Below are 27,477 nucleotides of genomic sequence, written 5' to 3' on the forward strand. Positions count from 1 at the left end.
TGGATTTGAAAATTACATTCAGTTGATTTGTATTCCAACAAAGCAAGAAGTGTTGTCTGGTATTTCAAAACCAATTATCAAAAAGAAAATGTAGTATCATATATATATATATATATATACACACACACATATTTAATGTTTTATTTATTAGCATAAGAATAATTCACATGGATGGAGAAGTATATTTATTAAGCAAACTGCACCTTCTTTCTTACCTCATAATTAAGAAATTAAATACTAGAAATATGAAAAACAAAATAATACAATTTAAAGTGTGAAATACAAAAATTCAAATAGCAATTAATAAAAGAAGTGTTTATCTATATTTGATGACCAAAAAGGTAGTTAAATTTCAGGTTACTTTTCACTATATATTTGGTTCTAAAACACAGTACATTAAAACTTAATTTATGTGTTAACACATTATGCTTTTATTAGCTGATTATTTTAGAGTAAAATTTATTTGTTAGTATGAAAAAATCAAATTTAGCTCTTCATTGGGGTATTATTAAAGAATACATAATCCTTAACAATTTATTAATATAATTAAAAATCTAACTATCTTATAATATTAAAATGAATAATATTTTTAAGAACTGGAGGGTTTACATAAATATAAAAATGGGCCACAGGTCAGAAAATGTTTGGAAATATTACTTGAAAATAAGAATAACAAAAACTAAATTAATAAATGCTTTATGCTTACTGAGAAATGTAATATATCAACCAATAAATAGATAAGTAAATACATAAAGTGGAAGGAGAAAATAGCCCCTGAGGTCATCCTCTAGAAGTTGAGGACAACATCTGGCTGATAGCCAGCAACGAAGGAGAACCTGTCTTACTACCGTAAGGAACTCAATTCTGTCAACAATCTTGTGAACTTAAAAGGGACCCCAAGTGCCAAATCAGAATTCAACTCAACCAAAACTTTGATTTTAGTCTTGTGAGACACTGAGAAGAGAATCCAGCCATTCCATGCTCAACTTCTGACACACAGAACTATGAGGTAATTAATAATTAATGGTAATTATGACTTTAAACCATTCAGTTTTTGGTAATTTGTTATGCAGCGACAGAAAATGAATACATTAGGGGTGCTATTTTATTTTTTTTGCTATTCATTCCTATCATTTTATGTATCATGACAAACAATTTTTTTTTTTTTTTTGAGACTGTTGCCCAGGCTGGAGTACAGTGGCACGATCTCAGCTCTCAGCAAACTCCGCCTCCCGGGTTCACGCCATTGTCCTGCCTCAGCCTCCCAAGTAGCTGGGACTACAGGCACCCACCACCACACCTGGCTAATTTTTTATATTTTTAGTAGAGACGGGGTTTCACCGTGTTAGCCAGGATGGTCTCGATTTCCTGACCTCGTGATCCACCCGCCTCGGCCTCCCAAAGTGCTGGGATTACAGGCGTGAGCCACTGTGCTCGGCCAACAAACAATTTTAAGCTATGTATGGGACTATAGATTTTTCATTCCTCACAGATATTATTTCATAGAATTAAAGTTCATCATTAAACTGTAAACATTTTTCATTATAAATTAATGTGAAAAGTAAATATATGAGAAATAGTTTATTCAACTGGCCAACAGATATTTCTGGTGTGTTTTCTATGTGCTGAGTAGTCTTCTAAGCAGTGTGGATATGGCAGTGAACAAGACAGTAAAACTTCCCTGGCCTCAAGGAGCTTACATTTTCATGTGAAAGATATTAAAGATTTTTAAAATACCAGACAAACTAATGTGCAATAAAATGAGGTAGCATAAATAAATAAATACAATAAAGTGGGTTAGATGATAGAGTGTGACGACAGGTTATTTGAAATAGTAGCTAAATGAAGACAGAGAGCAGAACAGGCACACAAGTGTATGAGTGCAAAGGATTCTAAGTAGACTGAACAGCCAGTGCAAGGTCCACAGGTGGAATATAGTTTGGCATTTTCCAGAAGGGGCTGTGTATTTTGGTAGAGTACATGAAGTGAAATATGGTAAAAGATAAGGCTGGAGAACTAATCAAGGGCCAAATCATGTGACGTATTATAGATTCTGAATATCTGAAGATAATCTCTACTTCTGAACCCTTTATTAGAATGCTTTGAAGACATTTAATATTTTAATATTTATCTTTTTCCCTTTTTTCAGACACTCTGTTGCCCAGACTCAAGTGCAGTGACGCAGTCATAGCTCACTGCAGCCTTGACTTCCCGGGCTCAAGTGACCCTCCCATCTCAGCATGCCAAGTAGCTGGAACTACAGGCACATGCCACTGCATCTGGCTAATTTTGTTTATTTTTTGTAGAGACAGGTCTCGCTATGTTGTCAGGGGAGCTGGTCTCAAACTCCTAGGCTCAAGAAATCCTCCTGCTTCAGCTTCCCAAAGTGCTGGGATTACAGGCATGAGCCACTGCACCCTGGCCTAATGTTTATCTTTTATAAAGACATACTTACTGAAGTTATCTTAGAGTTTAGTGTGTGAAGAAATATGATGTCTTCTGAAGGACTGCTACATTTTCTTGTATCTGATGAGAGATTTGAAACACAAAGCAGTTGCTTTGTGGTCCTGGCTGCCAGGAGACACCAAGCTTGAGCTCCAGTGAACTAACTGTCCTTAGCTAAGGTTTTGGGAAAAATTCATCTCCTCTCCTTCATGACTATTTTCTTTGTTATTTATTTTATGTCACCATTGATTTTATGTTATTCACTGCTGTTTCAAATACCTTTGGAAATAAGTACAATTTTAAAAAATCAATAAAATCACCACATTTGCCAATCTGAAATATTTCTTTCTAAAACCATGATTCATATGAAATCCATTTATTAAATAATTGTTTAGTATCTGGGAACTATCTGTTAAATTAAACAAATAAGCCCTCAATTACACCAATGAAGTTAAATATGTTTCTAAGTATGATAAAATAAGATTTAAATGGACAGGTAAAATAAAGCCTGATATGTAATATTATGGGAGGTCAATACAGGAGTGGTTTTTGCTGCCCAAGGGGAAATGAAGAAGATAGCACAGAAATAAGGTGCTGCCACTGAATCTTAAGGTAACACCACTGTGTGCTACTGAATATGGTAATGCTTGCTGTACACTGCCCAATACTAAAGGGTGTCGTTCATATTATATATTACCAAATAGTATCCAATTTCATACAACTTATTATTAAAATAGTAATACAATATATTATCAAATATACAATATTGTACAGCAAGCATACTTATAAATATATATCATGTATGATACATTATATATACATCATACATTATACATGATATATTATATACGATATATATGTCCTATATATAATGTATATACATGTTATGACAATTATCTGGCAGGGTGCAGTAAAATGCCATGAAGAAATGACTTCTTTTATTTGCATTTACCCTATGGGCCAATGGTAGCACAAGCAGTCATTTTTAAACAGGGAAATACCCGTTAATTTAGATTTGATTTGACCGGGTTGGATATTGGACATGTTATTATTTTTTCAATGCTTCAAGTATACACACCTTGTTAAGAATCACTGAATCTGGAGAGTAACATTTAGTAGAGAATGGAAAATTCTAGATATAAGAACTATTTGAAGCAGTGAGAGATGCAAAGTGAGAATGCAGGGACAATTTCATTGAAGAACAGATGATTCAAAACAGAAACAATAGGTGAGGGCCTTAAATACTGAGGAGTTGGAAGTCCATTATCTGGGCAATGAGGATTATTCATGTTTTATTTTAAATAAGTCAAATAATCAAATTTGGGCTTTCAGAAGATAAATCTGACAAATGAGAAGGGAGCAAATCTTCATGCAGGAAGATCAAGTAGGTTGCGATGGCCGTGGTCAATGTGGTGGTGATTGAAACCTGACTTAAGTGGATGCAGTGAAAAATAAAACACAGGAGACAAATAGAAAAAAATATGGTGAAGTTAAAACTGTTAGAAATTGGAAGATGGTTAGGTGTATGGGTGACAATTTTAAGTTGAGTGACAGTAGGTATGGTGATGAAATTTATGGAGATTGAGAACACAGACTTAGAGATAGGGAGGGGGAGATGTGTGTTTAAGGCACCTGAGTAGAGATGGCCACAAAATGTTGACATGCAGTTATACCACAGTGAGTCAATCACACCAGAGTGTCCAAGAGTTCAAGGCCCAGGTCCATGGAGATCTAGGTCCAAGTCTGGCCATGTGGGGCACCATAACAGTGGAGTAAATTACTTAACTTTTCTAAGCCTCTATTTAAATTGTAAAGCAGTAAATATTCGTATCACCCCAAGAGTAAAACAAAACAAAAAAATTGATATAATAAACACTGTACCAGTATGTAGAAAAGTCATAACAATGCTAACTAATCTTACAATTAGGATAAAATTTAGGGGTCAAAAATTAAAATTTGGAATTAATTGTGCAGAGGTGCAAAATTAGACCCACAGAGAAAAATGTATTATCAAGAAAGAGAAGATATAGGAAGAAAAGAAAAAATATAGCCTAGATCTTGATAGATACCTATACTTAGAATGTAGGTAGAGCAGTGTTAGACAGACAAGAGAATTAGACAAGGGAAACAGCAGCCAAGAAGGTCACTTTCTAATCTTTATATTAAAAAGTAGGCAAAAGTGAAAGAGTGATATATGAAGTGTATTTAAGGGCTGGAGGTCTCAATTGCAGAGCTTTGCTAGAACTTTTCAATCTACCTCAGGACCGTCATACTTAATCCTCCCATGTTTTGCTCTAAGAAAGAGGATGGAGCTATGCTTCACTAGATACAGCTTTGTACAATGCTTGTCAAAAATTACAATAAGAATTGTTTGATTGTTGCTGATTACTCTCTGATAACATCAAAACAAAGTTTCATAAACATAAGTGCTACAGCATGGAAGTAATAATGATAACAAACCAAGTCTCTGTGTCTGATTTACAAACCAGTGGGACATCTGCTTGGCTGCTACCATAATTGGCTACCAGCCTGCTGTTTTGTTGTGCTGGAAGAGGGACTTTATGTCCTGTGGATATTATTTGTTCTTGGTCCAGGGGGACCCAAGTTTCCATTAGATTACAAGCTCTATGCGCATAGCCAGATGTGTACAAGACTCTTGCATAATTTCTGTAAATCATGCTTAGCTTTTTTCCTTTTAGTATTGGGTTTCTTTTAGTTTCCTTTGGTCCTTTCTCTGTGAGAATTAACTAGTATCTTCCTGGACTCACAGTGTCTACAGTGTCACTTGGTGTGTTGTAACTCCCCTGCCATAGCCTTGTGAAAGCCTCCTATGGTAACCGAACTAAACAGATATACTGACGTTTCAATATCACTGTTCAATTGTGTTGACATTGGATTCAGTTCTATTCACTCATTCATTTATTTATTCTTTCATTCAGGAAATATCTTTTCAGCACCTGCTGTATACCAATCATGTAGCTAGATGTGTTCCCATTTGTTATCCAAAGAATGAATGTTCATGGTAGGGTATAGAATGATTTCTAGAATAGCTCCCATTTAGAGACTTCCTCAATTAATCTCATTCTCATTTCCTCGCACACCATTACCACCACTAAACCTGTTGATATTACTTTCTAAATATGTCTTAAATCCATTGGTTTTTCTCCACTTTTTTCTGCATCCTTTTAGGCCATGTGGCTGTTACAGTCGATCGTAATTGCCTTGCTGGTTTCTCCACCTGAATTCTTATCTCTCTTCAATCTATTAACCATGCTGCTGTTGGAGACTTTTTCTTTTCAATGTAATTCAGATCCAATCGTGAATCTTCCCAGATTAAAATATTTCAAAGGCTTCTTGTTGTTCCTGGGATAAATCCTTAGAAACTACTGTGATATCTGGCCCACCTCTGAACCTTCTGCATCATCTCTTATTTTCCCTTTTCTCTGTCATCCAGGGGCATTGGCCTTCTGCTTTCTGCTTTCAGTTATTTTAACCTACTGTGCTCTTAACTGTCCCTGGCTGGCTCATTTCAGTTGCTGCTCCCTTACCTTTGAATGCTTTCCTTAATTCTTTGCCAGTTAAAACTTACTCATTTTTAGATATTCTTTATTTAGCTCAATCTTGTATGTACATGTATATGGGAATGTATGTATACATATTTGTGTGTGTGTTTGTGTGTATATATATGTGTCTATGTATGTATGTATGTGTATATATTTGTGTGTACATGTACATATGTATATACACATGTGCACACACATATGTATACATACATTCCCATATACATATACATATAATATCCATACATATCCATATATTTACATATGTACATTATATATCCATATGCACACATACATATACAACATACATGTATGAATATGTGGATACATGTATGTAATAGATGTATGATCTATTAGGAAAGCCCCTCTGATCTCTCAGTCTAGCTTTTCACATTGCAACTTTTTTCCTCTTCACTAAACAATAATATACTTGAGAGTACAATTTTGACTCTTTACCATTTTTTCCCCAAAGGAGTAGCACAAAACGTAAATATAAACAGAATTGCAATATAGCTTGCTTTTGAATGAAAAATGATTAACTGATAACCCAACCATCTTAAAAGGGAAGAATGCTGCTTTGGGGCCATACTGTCTCTTGCAAATTCTTGACAAGGCTTTTATAATTAATAAAGATGACAATAGAATGGAGGAAATAAATAAGGATATTAATTTAGCAATAATTTTAGGCTTCAAAGATTTGAAACATTACTCCGCTAAATTATTTTAATAGCATATATTTCCATTGATCTTCATTACATTTGAAGACCAAACACAGAGTAAGCACTCTTCCCTAAAGTCAGCTTTTTCAAACATACATAATGTTATTTTATTTTTAAATTGGCAGATAAAATTGTACATATTTATTGTGTAAAACATTATGTGTTTTGAAGTATACGTAGATTGCAGAATGACTAAATCTAGCTAATTAACATATAAATTACCTCACATAGTTATCATGTATGTGGTACACTTAAAATTCACTCTCTTAGCATTGTTTGAGAAAGCAATATATATATTGAAGTCAGTTGTGAGCAGCAATAGCAATAAAAACTTTACCTTAATCTGATGTTTAGAATAAGGACATTTCACATATGCTAGATTAGAGCAAAGCAAGTTAAGCTGAGAAGACTAATAGTAAACCTTTGTCATAGCTTTCCTGTAGAAAAATGCTCCTAACGAAGGATGTGCTTGGGAGAAATTGTTTATTCCATAATAATAAACAAGCAAGCAAACAAAAAACCCTGGTAAGAAGAGTGCGCTAATAGAATCACTTACATATTAGCCCTCAAGTATGTTTCAGAGCCTGAATTTATAGTTTAGGCAAGCTAATAATGACACTAGGGCATTTTTTCAAATATGTTTTTCCTAAACACAAGTTAGCAAGGTTAATGTGTAAGTATCTTGTTGAATAATACTCATTGTTTTTCAAGTGGGCAGAGGGGTTTATGCCAAAATTTCTCTAGAAGGTCACAAACTGTTCCTTCCTGGTTGCATTTCAGAGCCAGGGGTTCAAGAACAGTTCACCGTTAACTCTCACACGATGGACAGAAATATACAAGTAAGGGGCAAATCTTTGATTTAAAATTTTAATTTTTAAGCATCATATTATTAATTTTAAAAGTCCTAAACCCACTCAGCATTACATATGCAAGGATGAAGTCAATGTCAGTAATAATACTTGAAGCACATTTGGATGATGGTGATGGAATAGTGAAGAAAATTATCTGAAAGAGGAATAGCACTCAGAAGACTTCAGAGAAACAGGACATGGGAAGTGCTGGGTAGAAGTGAAAACATGAATCCTACTACTGCCTGTATATTGATGATGCTTTGCATATGTGCAGCTGAACTTAATTACTTGTTTTGCGAAAAAGATGTTCACACAGAAATGGGAAATTCTACGGTACTGTCTTGTGAAGGACATTCTGTCAACAGCTGGAAAGAGCTGCTATTAGCAACAGGATTGTTGGTTCAACTTTAATGGCTTAAAGTTAGACCAGACAACCAACTGGAAAAAACAACAACAACAACAACAACATCAACAAAAAAAAGTCCTAAGTTTCAATTGACATTCTGTGGTGAAATACTCAGGTTTGAAGACAGTTGGTGAAGAAAACTTCTAGGGATTCCCTAAATGGAGGGAGTCAATGGTCTTGTCTCAGTGATTTACCACAGAGCCATCATGCTTTTTAGCACAATCCACCACCACGTTTCCCTCTCCCTCACCACCTATCCCTATAAGCTCATGCCCAGCAGGGAGTAAACAGTTTAATGATAATGCATATGTGATTCATGGAAAGGAAATACAGGATTTCCTATTTTTATGGGACATAATCCATATTTGAAGATAACAATCCTTACAATGTCAGAGGCAGTCTATGATATTTACTGTGTTCATAGAAAATATGCATAGCTGTGTTCACTGAATTTTTCACATGGCTTCTTCTCTGATAAAATAATTTGTGTAAAAGTTTAAATAATAGAGAAAACTTTTACACACAGGAAACAACATTTTTTTCCTTAATTAAAAAGGTCACATTCTATAATATTTGGAGATATGTGACCCTACTTTTCATGTAAAGACCATCTGACCTAAAGGACCAATTCCTTGCCACCTGGTTGTCCCTCTCTATGTCACATATCAGACCTATGACTGGCTGAGAGGTAGCCATCAGGGCTGGCCTTCCAGGATCTGGAAGATCAAAGTCTGCTCATACAAACTGGCAAGGAGAACATGAAATGCATAAATGCAAGAAATGAAAAATCTCCCTTGCTAGAGTGGTGGCTTACGGATCTTCTCTCTTTTTCCTGTGTGAAGGACATAATGCTTCTGGGAATGTCCTGGTGTCATAGCAATACTCTTTAGGGACCATTTCTGTGCTTTCTGTAACTTTGTTTAAGCAACCAAAAAGCAAAAAAGCTTTGGACTTGCTCAAAGGGTGGCTAATCTGATACAGACAAAGCGTGGATGAAAGTCATTTTTAGCCTGCAACTATGTTGGAGGATGGAAAAAACTTGCGTTTGGGTCAAAATTGTGTGGGTTAGACTCTCAAATGAATCAGTTATTCACCATGTGTTCATTATCAAAACTTAGCCTTTTAGTTGCAGTTTCTTCTCTGGAAAGTGAGCCTAAAATGTTAATTTGAAAGCTTATTTTGGGATTAGAAAACGAGAATTAATTAGATGCTATCTATGTCGTAAAGCGTCAGGCACATGAACAGTGCTCAATACATAGGACCTATTATTAAAATATGATGAAAATACTGTTATGGTAATTTGACAAAACAACCTTTTTTGTGAATAGTGGTTACTACTTGATACAGAATAGTTTTATTTAAAGAGTGCTAACTCTAGTCTATAATTTTCCTTTAATGTGGTTCTGTAAAAGAAATTTTAATTGAAAATATGTAAATATCAGGAGAGCAATATGGCTTTTCCAGTTTCTCTGTTCACTTTGCTTTAGTATATAGAATTAGAGATTCTTAATATATAAATCCTAGAAATTAATTTAGAAATCCTGTCATTATATCTTCAGAGTAATAACTTTCATCACAGGGTCTGTTTGGGCTGAGAGTGGAGCTTTATTCATGTTTACCGGAAGTCCTAAGCAAAATTTATTGTAAACCAAATACATTCTACAACCCTTCAAAAAGATTCAAAAAACAATAATTTAAACCAAAGAACTCTGGCAGTGCATGGCACTTTCTGCCTCATTAATTGAGGCAAACAAAAAATGACCAAATGACTACTGAAAACATAGAGGAGAAAAAATACTAAGAAAGTTTACAGGGACTCACCTACAAAAGTTACTGGAACAAAAATCTGTTGACTCAATAGTAATCAATATTCATTTTTATGTTGTTTTATACTTAAGACAGGAAAATCTGAGCCTTTCTCTTTACTATCAGAGCAAATGGCAATCATGAAGTGAAGCTAATTTATTATTGATTATTGATTACTTGAATTTCTATGTTTCATAAATAGAGCAACCATCTGTTAAAGGGAATAACAGGTTCTAGCAGGGAAAGGATTAAGGGTTTTATTTTCTTCAACTGAGGCCCAAAAGGGTGAGATTTTTCAAGTTAACATTCATTCCATTTTGCTCAGGTGTCAGGGATCTATATTTATCTTGTGTTAGGCGTGCATCCGAAGTGCTGGAAGTCTCAGGATGTCAATGGTTTTCAGATGTCAGGATACCCTTAAGGATAGATGAAGGGTTGAGAGCCTGTGCCTCATTTCTGAGTTCTCAGCTGCTATGTCGTGGAAATCCTGTTTACTTTCTGCATCTCCTCCTGCAAGACTCTGGAGCCAGTCTTGAGGTCCTACATCTGCGAAAGCAAGCTCTTCTAGAAGTTGGTGAGCAGAATGCTTTTTGTTTAGAAGTGTGGCTGTAAATGTCTTTGTAGTTGATGCCCTGTCATCTAGTAAGTAACTATTATTTTGGGGCTCTCTAAAAACGCAATTATTGTCTGATATAATAGTTTAGTCTGTGATGCTTCTTTTAACTTATTTGTAAGTTTTAACGAAATGGTTAAAGAAATTTGCTTTTTAACCCTTAAACCTTACATTTCCACAAGTCTCTAAATTCCATAGGATGCTATGGATTTCTAGTTGCCTATTTCATGTATTTTACTTAGAAAACATCAGAAAACCCAAACTTCTCATGATTTCAAAAAGTGTAATTTTACTTGAAACTTATTTTCCTTTAGATTTCTTGTTTCTGTTTTCTGATAGGTTTTTAAGAAGATTAATATTTTCAAAAGGATACTCTAAAAATCTGGCCAATTTGATTATCCTCTTCCAACCTGGAAAAGTTTGTATTTAAAATGAGACTAGAATTTGAATGACCTTCTTTCATGGGACTCTGAAAATGTTTTTTGGCTTGCTGTCACAACTGACAAATATATTTAAGAAATAATCTAAAAGACCAATCTTAATTTGACTCCTAGACAGAAGAAAACAAAAATATTTTTATACATAAAACTTACTAATCATTAGTGATCATAAAAATTTTCTTGAGTGTGGGTGCCGCATGTCTTATTTGTGGGGTAGGGGGAGATTTTATCACCTAGCAGAATTTTTGTTATATGGTGTGTTTCATAATATGACTACATAAGATTAGACAACACCGCCAAGAATGACAAAGTCGTTACTTACACAGAAAGTCGAGTTACGCATATTTTGAGACACAATTAAGGTTGATACAAAAAAAAAAAAAAGCAATTCCTTCTGTTTCTCCATGCTATTCTACAAGCCCTGGAATGAATTAGATAGGCTTCTTTGCCTTTACAAAAAAGGTCACTTTCTTTTATTATTTGGGGAATGGTTGCTTGGTGCTAGACCGAATTCTGGGGAACCATTTAAGGCTAATACTTCCAAAGGGGTAAACTTCTTGTTCACACTCCTTGAGAGGACTCACAATTCAGATGGGATCTCTGTCTCAAAGAGAAATTGGCAAGCTATCCTGTTTTCAGTTATAACTGACTAAATAATAAAAGTGGATTTGTGGGGCAATATATGAGACTCCTGTAATCCTGACAAGAAGAAAGGAAAAATATTTTCAAATGATGTACTGTGCAATTACTAATTATTTGGAATCTGATCCTTTTGTAAAGTATAATGACAACTGTGGAATTAACTGTTCTAAGAGTTCAAGAAAGCAAACACCTGAGGATAATAAAACAATTTTCACCTGGGAAAAAGATATGCTCTGGAACTCAAGAATTACTGTCAGGCAAAAGAAAAAGGGGGGTGGTTAAACTGCTGACAAATCATTGAAAAAAGACAGCTTAAGGTTGTAGAGTTGTAGAGTAGGATGATTAAATGGAAGGAAACGTTTCAGAGCAAAGAAATATAATATAAAGCTGTTGATGTAACTGTGGCTTATTTTGCTTTTCACCACAAATTACTGATTAATATGACTAAGGAATTTAATCTGATATTCTTAGTATTTACAAACTAATAAAGCTTCAGGTTAAATTATTTGAAAAAAAATCCCAATTTTGAAATAAATGCTATAAAATGAGTGAAAAGGAAAAATGTATTTGTCTGATGTTTATGATTTTCCTAAAGATTGCAATTCAGATAAAAATTGTGAAGTGCATCACTTTATTGCATTCTGTGAGGAGCAAGTGGAGGTACTGAAGAGGGTGGGAATGAGGTTGGGTTTCCATATCATGTGACTGGAATCCTCAGTTATGTCTAATCCACAGTGATTAGTCACAAACAATACATGCTCATCAGGAAAAGAAAATGATCTCAAATGTAAGTGTGCAAGGAATAGAAAAAATATAGTCCAGTAAATAGTTTTAGTGTTGTATGTAAAAGTACAGTAATTGGCTAAGTCACTGGAAACTTTCTTTCTTTCTTTGTTTTTTAACAAAGTATGCCGTTGGTTCCACAATAAGCTTTCAAGTCATTTCTTTATGGAAAGGGTAAAGTGAATTCTGATTTGTATCTTCTGACAAACCATGTGGAGAAGAAGTAACACTTTTAGATACGTGCTCGTTGGTACCCTGTTAAATAGCTAAAGATGTTTTGAAATATACCCAGAGACCTTTGTCACACAAACACTATCGTACAAAGAAGGAAATGACAGAAAATTGGCAAGCATTAGAGGGGACATAGGAGACAGCTTGGCTCATTCACCAAGGACTCCGGACTGTGCTCAAATGGAAAAGCATTGTTTGCCCTTCAGTGCTTGTGATGTTTAAAGGTGAAATGAGGATAGTTTTTAAAAATAAATTATTATTAGTTTCATCTCTTCATTAATGTTGTTTCTTCTCATTAACTCTTATAAATATTACTTTTCTCATTTTAATTTTTAGAAAATAAAAAAAAAAGTCATGTCTTATTTTACAACCATGACTTAATAAGAACACTTCAGTCTAACTGAAATTCATTTGGAGGTTCCTTTGGTCCCATGTTGAAACTTCATTGTAACTTTATTTAAAATGTAGCAAATGCTACTGCAAGATCTACTTCTTGTATCTCATTCTGGTAAGTTTTAGAAATGAAGTAATAAACATTAGTGTGTTCAATACAATGGTCTCATAAAATAGAACCCAAAGCGTACTGTCTTTTTAGAGAAGATATAAAATTTTAAGTAAACTGGATATCTCCTTTAAGACTGAGCCCTAAAACATGAAATACCTATTTTGGTTGAATACATGATGGAGTTGCTATCTGTCAAATACCTTTATTCATTGACATACTCTTTCAAAAATATTTAATGAACACCTACACTGCTTTAGGAAATGCTATTAGAAATAATGTTGTGCTGAACATTTATAAGAATCTAGGATCATTTTACAGGCGGTTTTCTGAACTTTGTTCATATAGAATGAAATTTTTGATGAAGGTTAACAAACAAAAACTGTTAGTAAATGGTGAAAGCATATTCATCATTTTATGGATACTTTTCCCCATGACCCCACAACAACAGCTCCCTTAAAGTGTTATCAGTCTCTGGGGGAAAAAATGGACCAAACGAGTGACAGTTATATTTCCAGAAGGACTAGAAGGAAGATATTGGCAGAGTTGTTTCCATTGCTTACTCTAAGCTTCTCGTTATTGCATCATTTACTCTTAAAATGCTAAGTAACTTCACACAACATAGGAAGCCTCTCCAGAATAAAATAACTGTAGTCTGGATTCTAAGCTTTAGGACTGATAACTTCCTACATTATTTCTTCTTGAACTATTTCATCTGAAATGGGGAATAAATACTATTCTTGATTTTATCTTGGTCTCTTGGGGAGACTTTTAATTTCTATTAGCCCTATCCTTTTAAGAGCTGCTTGGTCAATAGGTACATCTAAGCAGATGCCATAGACACGGAATTACAGGGCAGAAAGGTATGAGCTGTGATAAGCTTAATATACAGGGATAAGAGCATTCCTTACAGACCTTTGCTATTGCCTAGAGTTGGAACACCTTGCCTGCATATAAACGCCATAAAGGTAATGGAGTTATTCCATTTGTAACTACTTGTGTTAATAACAGCAATGTCCCCCATGCCTGACTCATACATAATAATAACTCAATAGATTTTATTCATTTATTTAAATTATTGTCTAACTATTTCCTAAATCAAAATATTCATCTTCTTCTAAGGACTATGACTAAAATTTTAAGAATTTTGCATTATGGAAATAACTTAGATACATTTGTTTCTTATGTTTAGCACTTTTTCTAAAAATATCCAAATTGACATAGCTCTCGACTATAACGTAATACATAGAGCTGTGCAACTTTTTTTTGTATTAAATTCTCAGGTAGGTAGTTTAATGGAATGTTACTACTGCTGTTCTTCCTAGCATGTCTGTGGGTTTGTTTATTTTTATAATATAAGACAGATCCTCTACTCATAAAATGAATTATGGGATTTAACAGAGAAATATTCTATAATTTATAAGACACTAAATATATAAAATCACAGATGTTGAGAATGTCTCAGTAAATCAGTTCATGAAGCTCATTCATTTCACCTAATGCCTCTCACTGATGTCCTAGTCCTTTCCGCAGTCTGCATGCAAAACTTAGATGTGCTTGCTACTGTGTACAGTCTCTTAGATCTCTTTGCCGCATGTACTGAGTTTTGGATGAAGCCAGAGAGAAACATTTAGCTCAGTCAGTTTCACTCTGGGCCCAAGGGTCATCTTGGAGATTTGCTAATCTTTCCTCCAGGAAAGGGCTGTGATTTCTCCACTTTTCACTTCGTGAACAACCACAGCATACACAGTACTGTTCTTCGCTAGCCTAGTCACGTATCCCCTCAAAACCCTCTCTGACGTTTGGGGATGGTGGCCAGCTGGTGGTCAAAGTACAGGCATCACCCATTTTCTTTCTCCATCCCTTAGTTCCTTTCTGACCTAGACAGCTGCTTGAAAGTTCCTTCCCCTTCAGTCTTCCAATCTTTGCGTATTGTATCCTTGTACTACAGCCCTGTTATAATCATTCAACAAAATTCTGTATGGTTTACCAGCTGAAGCTGGGAAATACAGGATTAAACAAGGGGAAAAATAAATTCTATTATTAAGAGGCAAACAGGAAACTTACTATAATTCCTCCCATTATCTTCTCCACCCCATTAATATTCCTCTTGAGTATTAAAGGTAGCATTTTGTTCTCTCAACTCTCCCATGCAAAACTTCTGTACATAGTAACAGCAAGAGAGTTTCTGAAGCTGAAATCCTGTAGAATAAATAAAAGCAACTGAAACAATCTGAATGGTCTTTTGAAAAAAAGAAGAAAAAGAAAAGCACTTAATTATTTACCATGGCAAGGCAACAGCTATGAAGCTTGCCTTTTCTTTTTTTCTGAGGCTTAGGGCTGGAGGTTGACTTTCAGCTGCTCTCCCAATGTTTACATTTTTTTCATAGCAAAAGCTACAAACAGAAGTGGAGATAGTTCTTAGCACACCCTAAAACTAAGACCTACTGATTTTTTTACAAGTAAGGACGTGGAGGCTTGTAGAAGTTAGTGACCTTTTATGCCCTTGTCTAGCCACATTGCTTTCCTCAGTTTCCATTTCTGCAGATTTTCTAGGCTCCCATTCCCCATCCCCCACTTGCTAAGTGATATCAATTTTCATGACTTCACCTATAATCTGTATGTTGAGGAGACCTCAATCTACATCTTATGGCTCCAATCACTCTTCTCAACTTCAGATCCATATATCTCCATACCAGTAGGTCAGGTTCTCGAGTTGAAAGTATCTAAACTCTTTTTGTTGTTGTTGTTGTTGTTGTTGTTGAGACGGAGTCTCACTCTGTCACCCAGGCTGGAGTGTGGTGGTGCGATTTTGGCTCACTGCAACCTCCTTCTCCCAGGTTCAAGAGATTCTGCCTCAGCCTCCCAAGTGCTGGGACTACAGGCGCCTGCCGCCACGCCCAGCTAACTTTTTTGTATTTTCAGTAGAGACGGGGTTTCACTGTGTTAGCCCGGATGGTCTCCATCTCCTGACGTGATCCGCCCGCCTCAGCCTCTCAATGTGCTGGGATTACAGGCCTGAGCCGTATAACCTTATTAATGTGTTCTGATTCAAGATGTACATTTTTATGTTCAAAATTAAATTATAATCCCCAAGTGAGTGTCTTTTACTAGGCTTGAATTGATCCCAGCCTTCAATAATATATATGCATATAACATATCCCCTGCAAATTATTTTAAAATAAAATGGTTAAATTTTAATAGCTATTTATTACCTATGTAGTACCTGTAAAGCACTCTAAAAATAATTATGCAAAGTGCCTAGTATTTAATGAGAAGTAAATTATTGCCTGAGGCATACTCTCTACTGTTAGACTGCGTATGTTTGAAACTTAGTTCTCTAACTCCCCAGCTCTGTGACCTCGGACAAGTTAGTAAACTTCTTTGTACCTCTGCTTCCCTATCTGTAACACATGGATAATAAACATACCTACGTCATAGGGTAACTGTCCAAGATAAGCAACTTAATGCATACAAAATACTCATAAAAGTGTCTTGCATATTGTAAATGCCATAGAAGGGTTAAATATTATTTAAGTTTTACAATACTTTTAAAATAAATAGTGTTATCTCCATTTTACAAATGAGTAAACAGACTTGGAGAGATTTAGAAATTGGCTCAGGATCTTGCAGCCAGTTAGTGAAAATGCCAATATTAAACCCTGATAGAACTAACCCCACCCCACCCCTAAACCTGGTCCTGTATTTCCCCTCCAGTACCTCCTTTTGTCTTGTTACTCAGGCGTAAAACCTGAGACTTACACTTTTTTCCTCTCTACCTAGCTAATTAGTCACCAAGCCTTAGCTACTCATGCTACCTTCTAAATATCTTCCATATCCACTAAATATTTCTGAAATCTTTCCCACGTTTCCTACCCCCACCCCCATAGCCACTTTTTAAGTTCAACTACATAATTTCCTTTCTAGATTATTTTGATAGGCTTCCTCTGGCCTTCCCTCCAATCCATTCTCCATGCTGATGCCAAGGCCATCTCCTAAACCCAAATTTTATCATGTACTCCTTCCCTAAAAATCCTTGAGTAGTCCTGTGTTGCTTTCAAGATAAACCCTCAAGAGAATGAATTCCAGGTAATCAAGGCACACATATAATATAAAGTTTGGTATATTATGTGTTAAATTACGGTATCATGTTTGTGGTCATTTGTGGCCACTTTTCTGGTGTTTTGTCTTGTTCTTCCAAAACTCATACACTGTACCGAAGTCTTACTGAATTTTGTTTTCCCAGTTGTATGTTTATTATTTTGTATGTTTTTTTATGTATCTCTATTTGGGGAAATGCCTATGATCCACTCTACCTTCTCCCACTCTGTACCCGGATCTTTATATGCAGTCGCGGCATAAGGAACCACTTCCTCCACCACTGTTCTTTAACACCTTCCCTCCCTCACCATCCACTCTCCCCACCTGAGTGTAGGTATCACAGCCTGTTAGAAGTGTCTGTTTATGAATCTGCCTTCCTAGACCTGCTGAGAGCTACTTGAGCGGGGTGTCAGGTTTTTGTTTTGTTGATTCTCACGTTTTCTCCAATCAATCAGAAGTCCAAACTAAAAATACTGTAGGAATATATTTAAGTTTACTCTTGCAAGGGCTACTGATTAATAAAATATTTGCCAATGTAATTGGGGGGAATAAAAGCATATATAAATAAAAGAAAGGTGATGATTCAAACTGTGATAGCAGAATAATTTCACATGTAATCTGAAGATTTCAACAAGAGCTTGTTAGGAGATGTAATACAGCATTAGAGTCAGAAAAAATAGTTGCAAAAAGCTTGAGTTAGTATTTGCCTGTCTTCTAGCTTGTGATCTGTTGGTGAGGGGAGCCAGATCAGAATTTGGTTCAGGTTACAAGTATAATCACCCAGCAGGTGCTTGCTATGTAGGCAAAGGGTTGAGGGCAAGATAAGATTAGGAAAGGACGTGCACTGTGAGGGGTGAGCCAAGCTCTGGGTCTGATCTAGGTTTAAATCTTTCCTTGGAAAACAAGGACTGGCAAGTGAATACTGGAAACTGAAGAGTGAGAAGTATTATCCAAAAGCGCACAGCTCACTTTTAACAGCTGATTAAATGAGCCTAGATTTATCACAGTAGTTCTCAAAAATTGGTGCATGAGAACGATAAAAAAATGTTTAACTTGGTATTCACAATGCCTTTTTAAAAATTGTTACTATATTGTCATTGTAATTATCATCATCATTACCCTTATTGTTTCCCTGAATCTATATTTGTGCTCTGTATGTCCCACCTCAGACTACCTAAGATTTTTAATCCCTTCTAGGAAGTTATTTAAAATCCACCTACAATTATTTTGGTAGCCATTTACTGAGAGGGTAATTTAGTTTCCTGATATTATGCTATTTTTATGTCATCTTTTATAAATACAAGAATAGTATACCTTCAGTGCAGTCACTGAGGCTTCTTTAGTGAAGTTTTAGTGAAACAGAATTTTCCTCTATCTTCTTTTGAACAGATTTTGAACAGTTATTTTATTTATTTATTTATTTATTTATTTATTTCAGAAGCCTCCTTCTGTCGCCCAGGCTGGAGTGCAGTGGCCGGATCTCCGCTCACTGCAAGCTCCGCCTCCCGGGTTCACGCCATTCTCCTGCCTCAGCCTCCGGAGTAGCTGGGACTAGAGGCGCCCGCCACCACGCCCGGCTAGTTTTTTGTATCTTTTAGTAGAGACGGGGTTTCATCGTGTAAGCCAGGCTGGTCTCTATCTCCTGACCTCGTGATCCAACTGCCTTGGCCTCCTAAAGTGCTGAGATTACAGACCTGAGCCATGGCACCCAGAAAGATTTTTTTATTTTTTAGAGACAGGGTCTAGCTCTGTCAGTCAGGCTGGAGTGCAGTGGCACAGTCATAGCTCATTGTAATCTCAAACTCCCGGCTTCAAGTAATCTTACCCGCCCCAGCCTCCCAAGAAGCTGGTACTACAGGTACACACCACCATGCCCAGCTAATTTTTGTGGTTGTTTCTTTTTGTAGAGGCAGGGTCTCTATGTTGCCCAGGCTGGTCTCAAACTCCTGGCCTCAAGCAGTCCTCCCCACTGGGCCCCGCAATCCACTGGAATTTTAGGCATGAGCCACTGTGCCCTGCCTTGAACAGAATTATAATAAAGCTCTTGGGTGTTTCATGGCCTTTCAGTGGATGCTCTGCCCCCGTATTCTGACCTGGCCATGTTTCTTGTCTCGGCCTGCTTCTTTCTCCCATACATGACACAGAAGCTCTAACCTCAAAATTGTTGTCCCATGTCATTTTGCACATCCATAATAATCTCTCCTGTTTCTCATTACTCTAGCATCTTCTAATTTTTCTTCGAGTTTCTCTTTAGTCATCTTGAAAATTCTGAGAGATCGTGCTAGCATATACATCAGAGCCTCCTGATAGCACTGGAGTTAGGAGCCAAGTTTCTTAGGTGCTTTATTACTGCCAATGTCCTTTCTTTAACCAAAGAACAACAGGAACACACCTGTAGTGAGACAAGTTCATTACTCATTGCAAAGAGAGAGAAGTGTACCATAGGGAACTGACAGTGACCCAGTAAGAAGATATTAGGAAAAATCTGTTCTAGAATTTGGACTTTGGTTGTTGACTAGGGAGGGTTGGGGGGTGATACTGAAGGAAATAGAGGTTTACTCTGAATTGGATGTTGTCAGGAGGCAGGATAATCTTATGATTGGTTGCCTTAATCTTATCTAGGACAAGGGAAGACTAGACTGAAGCTGAAGCTGTAATTTATAAAGAAGCAGAGTCACTCATAGTAAGTGGGAAGGGAATGTGTAGTATCTGTGGCTTGGGCAGTGTTCATAATCATTCTGGGTTCAGACATAAAAGGGTCTCATTTTGTCTTGACTCATCATGATCACAGAATGGTGTTATCTAAAGTAAATGTTCTGTGAATTGTTTGTGTTCAGCAGAACAAACACCAAGGCCAAGCAGTGAATGCTGGACCTACGTCCAGAAACAGCAAGACCTAACTCATAATACCAGGCCAGCTCCTGGATGAGGGGCTGTTTTCTCTTTACATTACAAAGTTCTTCGCTACTTCAGTAATTAAATGTGCACCCTTGAAATCCAATTTCTACTACTTTTGACTGTTGAAATAAGATTCTTTTAAATGTCCTTCTTAAGCTCTATAATATGCTCAATATATGGAGTACTTTAGTACAAAATATCATTCCTGTTATGCTAGCAACCTGAAAAACCAAGAGATCAGTCTGTGTATAAAAATGATAATGTGCACAAATTGTTTGGGGGAATTGATTCTTTTCTTTGCACATATACCATAAAAACTAATTTGTTATATAAATGAAAAAATTATGCCATTGGCACATATAAAATACAATGAAATGAAATTTTAATTACTCAAAGCTTCTTATGAAGAAATTAAGGGGTCTTTCTACTTAGTATATAGATGAATAGCATGCTAATCAGATCGTAGAATCCTGCAGTTGGGAATTATCTTACAACGTATTTCTGAAAATATGTACCTCTGTGGAATTTATACAAATGTGGTTAAATACATATACTCAACTTTTTATTTAGATATTCCAGATATCACCTGAAATAGAAGAGATAATCTGACTTTTTCTATGATACAACCATAGACTTTCTTTTGTCATTTTTATTTATTTAATTTTCCACATTGACAGATATAATTGTATGTATTCACTGTGTCTTAAATGTATAAACAATGTGGAATGGACTCAATCTAGCTACTTAACATGTGTGTTATATCACATAGCTATTATTTTTGTGGTGAGAACACTAAGCATTTTTTTAAGAATTCAGACTTTCATCATAAGCTTTGCTTAAATTAAAAAAAAAAATCTAGTAAGTGATTCAAGTCTGTGATTGAATAATATTCCATATATTTAGGTAGCATATGGATTGAAAATGAGTAGAAATATTGACAAATATCCCATGGTAATAATCTACTTTGTAACTTCTCATAAATCTGTAGAGGAAGTAGTGGTAGAGAGACAAGGAGAGATAAGGCTATAAATTAACTGGATTCCATAAGTCACACAAAGAAAAAGCATCTTTTCTTTGTGGTAATGTAATAGTTAAGACATTTTTAATATTCATATGTGTACTACTTTATTTACATTATACATATATGCGTTTTAAACATGAGCTGCATGATAAATTCAATGTTTCAGTGCTGTATGTAAAATTAAGTTTCTCTATTCTTTTTTTTGCAGGGAGGTGGGGGTCGGTCTTAAAATATGATAAAGGCAATACAAGCGAAATAGTGTGTTTTAACCTCTGCTGTATTTATCATAGTATCTTGTTAATAAGCTACTTCGATTCTATTTTATAGAGTTTGTTCCTTCAGTTACTCTTGAAGATATCATCTAAACCAAGAAAGATGTCATTCTTCACTTCCTCCTTAAGGTCTATCCTTTCACAAGATCCTGCTTCATCTTTCCTATTTTGGAATAAAACATGTAGCTCTGTTTTATGTGAGCCAGAAATAATTTACTGAACAGGAAACTGTAGTTAAGAAGTAAAAATCCCAGTTAAAAATTTTAACTTTTAATGGGACAAAGAGGCATGAATCTTTTACAGATGAGAGATGCTTGTCATGGGCCTAAGAGATGGAGTTTATTTAAGTCTAGCCAGCGCTTTTGATTCTTTTTTTTTTTTTTTTTTTTTTTTTTTTTGAGATGGAATCTGGCTCTGTCGCCCAGTCTGGAGTGCTATGGCCGGATCTCGGCTCACTGCAAGCTCCGCCTCCCGGGTTTACGCCATTCTCCTGCCTCAGCCTCCCGAGTAGCTGGGACTACAGGCGCCCGCCACCTCGCCCGGCTAGTTTTTTGTATTTTTTAGTAGAGACGGGGTTTCACCGTGTTAGCCAGGATGGTCTCGATCTCCTGACCTCGTGATCCACCCGTCTCGGCCTCCCAAAGTGCTGGGATTACAGGCTTGAGCCACTGCGCAGATTCTTAAATTTGAATGGTTCAAAAGTTAAAAAAAGAGTAGGATCCTGATAACCGAGTTGACTCCTTGTTAACAGTAATAAAAGGTAAATACTATCAATAAATATAAAATATCTACTAGTTACTTGGGAAGTTAAGATAGTACTTTTGGAATCTATTTTATACAGAACCAAGTGCATATAATTAGCTAATATGCTTTTGGATGTCTATACTCTGTAATATTACTGTCTGAAAAGTTGTTACAGATAAACATTTATTATTTTTCTGAAAGTCAAAGGGATATTTTGTATGCCCGGCTTAGCAGCAGTTATCTATTTGAAATGAAAATAAAAGAGCATTAATGCCAATCAGCTTTCTTACTAGAAATATTCCTATACTTAATGTTTTTCCACAAACTCTTAACACATCACAGATAGTCTTAAACTACTTGTATAAATTATACCAGAATAAAATGGGCATCATTCTCTTTTTTGTTTACATCGAGTCCTTGTTTCTGCAGAGCACATTCGTGTTGTGGAGAAACAATGGTGATTGTTTTTAATTGCAAAAACTACCCAGATTATTTCTTGGAGAGCCTCCTTGTTTTCCACTGGGTTTAGACATAGGTTCTCTTTCACTCTTTGTCCTACATTTTTAGACAGTCATAATGTATTTACATTTTATACACCCAGTGGCCAACAAGAGAATCTATACATATGTTCACTAAAAAGCAGGTTCGTACAATTAGTTTATTCATTCCTTCTTCCTGATTAGGTTCTTCTTTACTTAAGTCCAGTTCCTGACTGCAGAATAAAAATGAAATTATCAATGTCTCTTGTTCATTAGTCTGTGGTTTTTTTGCAAGGGAGCCTTCTGTGTCTTCATCTTTGCTGCTGCTGCTTCGCAGCTCCATTTTTCCCTCAAATTCCCCACCATGACACTGAAGTACTTCCCTGATTCTGCCCTTCCTTGGAAACCAGATCTGGATTCCTGACCCCAATCCCAATACACCAGTTTATAATGTGAAGTGGGAAATTGCGGGATTAAATATTTCCTGTTATCAGTTGAAAACAGTGGGTGCCCTTGTTATTTGCTCTGCTACTCGTTAGCTTTATACTGGATTTGTCACTTCAACTAATGCCAATATAAAAGAAATGCTAAGTTCTTTGTTCCTTTGACCGTTAGTGTTTTTTTCCGCCTCTGCTTGCATAGGGACATATCCAATTTTCATTACTTCTCTTCTATCTACCCCTGCTGTTATGTTCCAGAATGCCATCAAGATGAAAGCTAACCAAAAGTATTTCTCCCACTTGTGATAATGACTCTTAGGGCTTGCTTTTCAATTTTACAGCCCTCTTTGCCATGGCTGCCACTATAAACTGCAAGCACGTTCCCCGTTAATCCAAACTTTGCCTAGAATGAGATCACATTCCCTTCATTAGGCTGACTACAAGTTTAGTTCAGGGTCTTGTGTTTTTCCAGCATTCATTTATTAGTCATCTAGCTGAATTTCTCAACCCAATTTATTGCTTTTCATGTGACCTTTTAAAAAACAAACTCGTATCCTGTCACTCCCCCAACTTATAATTACTTAATTGTTCTATTCTGCTTATAGAATAAAGTTCAAGCTCCTTAGAATATCATGCAGGGGGCTTCAAGGTCTGGTATCCACCCATCTTCCTCACTTTTTGCCACTTCCCTGAAAACAGTTTTTGTACTTTTGCAAGCATATCACTTCCTTTTTGCCTCTGAATTTATGCATGCTGTTCTTTCTGCTTCCATTGCCCTTTTTCCATCTTCTGTGATTAGAAAATATCTATTCATCCATTGAAGCCCTTCTGTTATTTTACAATCTATCTCCTATCAACAAAATCACAATCTGTTCAAGACCACATTTTATTCATCTTTGTATGCCAGTGTCATGCTCAAAGTCTGGAGTATGATGAAAGGTCAGTTCGTGTTTGAATAAACAAGTTAGTTCTTTAGCACGTTTCCTTTCTCTTAACTCACAGCCTGGAATCGTATTATTGCTTTACTCTTCGTAATTTCTCCCAAAAAATTCTAAGGTGGCAAGCTTCATGAAAACTCGGAGTTTTCTCTAATAGTCTTACCAAAACAAATGGAAGACTCTTTCTTGGTTTCCATGATAGCTTTTCTTTGGTTCAGATGGATTAATTTTATATTTCACTTTTCCTTTGTCAGGATAATTCTGTTTTTAGGAAGGATAGAAGCTTGGACTTAATTTTGAATTTTGATTTAATTTTGATTTGTTTTTAAGGCCTTAACAGATATCATTTTCTTCCTTTAAAGAACTCTATCTTTATAAGCAATAGGAAATCTTATGGTATTTCTTTGTTCTTTAGAGTTGATTCTATAGATACTCCTTGACTTTATGTTAAGGTAATATCCCAATAAATCTACTAAAGTTAAAAATATGAAAATATCATTGTAAAATTGCATTTAACACATCTAACCTACTGAATACCAAAGATCAGACTAGCCTATCTTAAATGTACTCAGAACACTTACATTAGCCTACATTTTGGCAAAATCATCTAATACAAAGCATATTTTAGAATAAAATGTTGAATATATCATGGAATTTATTAAATCTAGTATTGAATTATAGTTTCTACTGAATGTGTATTGCTTTTGCATCATTGTGAAGTTAGAAGATTGTAAGTTGAATCATTGTAACTTGGGGACCGTGTGTGTGTGTGTGTGTGTGTGTGTATGCGTGCGCACACACACATATGCAGTTTGAGCAAATAATTGTGTTACCAAGATGGTATGACAGTCCAATATTTTAAAGTGATTACTCTGGAGAAAAGTTAGCATTTTATAAACTGATTTATTTTCTAATATTTATTGTTTGACAAATACTATGAGAATAAATCTCAAGCGTTTTCTTAAGTCTACAGTTGTGACCAGTTGGGATGATTTTGCCTGCAAGTAACAAAACAATCCAAAAAAAAGCAGTTTCGGAGGGACTTTTTTTGTTGTTCATATAATAAGGAGTCAATAGACTGAATTAACCAGCTTGGAATCATCCTTAGGCTCACTGATATTAATTAATTCGTAGGGCTTTAGGTTGGTTTTTCTTACTGTTATCTTAAAAGTACAAAGTGACTACAGCAGTTGGAAGGATCATGTCTTTATATAACAATGCCTAACAGCAGTAAGAAACAAATTTCTGTCTTCTTTCAGTCTTTTAAAACAGAAAACGATCACTGCAGCTCTGTAGCTGACTTGTTTTTATGCCTCAGTGTCAGCATTTTAGATACTTGGTATACATCTCATTATCAAGCAGAATGTGGCTTAGACTAATCAATATTCAACCTGTGTAGCTTAGGAGAGGTTTCATAATCACATAGACATGAAATATCTAATACAAAATCAGAGCTCAGTGAGGAGAGATGAGGTGGAAAGAGTGGAAGTAACTTCTGTCACAGTACATCCTATTCTAATTTACATGAGTTCAATTTTTGAAAATTAAAATATATGTGTCTTCACACACAGGGGAACAACACACAGTGGGGCCTTTCAGAGGGTGGACAGTGGAGGGAGAGAATCAGGAAAAATCACTAATGCGTACTAGGCTTAATACCTGGGTGACGAAATAATCTGTACAACAAACCTCCATGACACAGTTTGCCTATGTGACATACCTGCATGTGTACCCCTGAACTTAAAAGTTATTCCTCCAAATAATTTTTAAAAAGTAAAATTGCTGTGAAGGGCCAGGCGTGGTGGCTCACGCCTATAATCCCAGCACTTTGGGAGGTTGAGGTAGGTGGATCATCTGAGGTTAGGAGTTCGAAACCAGACTATCCAACAGGGCAAAACCCCATCTCTAATTAAAAAAAAAAAAAATAGCTGGGCATGGTGGCAGGTGCCTGTAGTCCCAGCTACTTGGGAGACTGAAGTAAGAGAATTGCTTAAACCCGTAAGGCAAAGGTTCCAGTGAGCAGAGATTGTGCTGGTGCACTCCAGTCTGAGCAACAGAGCGAGACTCCACTCAAAAAAAAAGAAAAAAAATTGCTGTGAGAAAAACAAACTCTTCAAATATACATTGGATGCTGAAGTTTCTGTTTCTCACTTGGCTATGACATTCTTTTCAGTTATATCTGTGCTGCGGTCTTCTAGTGCATTGTCATTAGAGGAAGGTGAAACTGATAAGACATTGAAGTACCAAAAGTTGGTCACGCCTAAATTCATTGCAAAAATTACTTAGTTTAGGACAGAATATTATTCCATTTATGTAAAGATTATTACCATTTTCTGTCGTGCATAATACATATTCTTTCATGAATATTGTTAAAATTTTTATAAATTTCATAAATGCTTTGGTTTTTTACATTGTTTCATATGGATAGGAATAGATTACAGTGTGATATATATATTTAGACCACGCATTCAGGGTCTGAATGCAGCAGCCAGCATTTAACTCTTAGCTCAGCACTGTTTGACCTTGGGCAATTTAGCTAACCTTACAGAGCATCATTTTTGTCATTTGTAATACTGTGAAAATAGTGACACTTAAAGAGTATTCTGAAGATCAATTTAGATCGTCCTGTGTTTTCAGAATAGGATATGGTTTGTGGTAAGCACTGTCTGCTCTGCAGTAAACACTCTCAGCATTAGCCATTAGTGTAAGAGAATGTTTTAGGGTGAAAAAGAAAATTTTATTTAAAATATTTTCATCTTTGCTTTCAAATGGAAAAAACTATTCTGTATTTAATTGCTTTAAGAATGTGTTACTTTCTATTTTATTGTGAACTGTTATTTACACCATCTCGGGTTTCTCATGTTCTCAGGCCTGAATATAAGTGTTTGATTTTTCTTACCCCTAACATTCACAGTAAGATGATATGCATTTATCCATAGTAAGAGGCATTGAATATACTAAAAGTCTTTGTAATGTTTACATAACAAAAGAGCAAAGAAATTCATAACTGCCATAAATACTTCCTAATATTTTAAGCTTGAATAGTTTTAGATTTAAAAATCATTAAAATGCTTTCAAACTTATATATAGACCTTTAACTTTGCATTCATTATTTTCAAAGTAAACTTGGATATGTTTATATAAGTCAGCTCTAAAGTTACCAAATAATAAAGATGGTTATAAAATACATCCAGTAAGTTCTTCACTTTATAGCATTATGTACAGTTTTTGTGCTCTGAAGCAGAATTTTTAGTCTCTATTAGTGCTTCTTCATATAAGTCAACATAGAACTTTTAGCAGTTTAAAACTAATTGCTTTTGAATTGGAAGATGAAAATTACACCTTTTCCCTAATAATACCTGAACATAGCAGATGCTCAATTAATTTGAAATGACTTACTTATTTTGAAGTAACCACGATATCTTTTTTATGTTTTCATTCTCAAAGTCCCTGGCCTCTGGTAAAAATTGCCAAATCTTTCTATGGATGGGGAAATATCCTCTGCTTTTATCCCTCCTCTGCATTGACCAATAGATGGTAACTGATCTCTGACTCTTGTTTGAGAAAGAGACTGGAATATCATTTT

General features: G+C 35.6%; 1 protein-coding gene across 2 annotated transcripts in view; it reads left to right on the forward strand.

Moving 5' to 3' along the window:
- The first annotated feature begins 10,138 nt into the window (after positions 1-10,138).
- The window catches only part of CD36 (CD36 molecule), a 77,166-nt gene continuing 59,827 nt past the window's right edge, over positions 10,139-27,477 (forward strand). The window contains exon 1 of one of the 2 annotated variants that reach the window (XM_003896398.3): positions 10,139-10,361. The gene's annotated coding sequence lies outside the window, so the exon portion shown is untranslated. Of the gene's footprint in view, positions 10,430-27,477 lie in introns of both variants that reach the window. The other variant, XM_009203546.4, reaches the window with a different exon arrangement.

The sequence above is a fragment of the Papio anubis genome, chromosome 4, assembly GCF_008728515.1.
Source record: "Papio anubis isolate 15944 chromosome 4, Panubis1.0, whole genome shotgun sequence".
In the NCBI taxonomy this organism is placed as follows: Eukaryota; Metazoa; Chordata; class Mammalia; order Primates; family Cercopithecidae; genus Papio; species Papio anubis.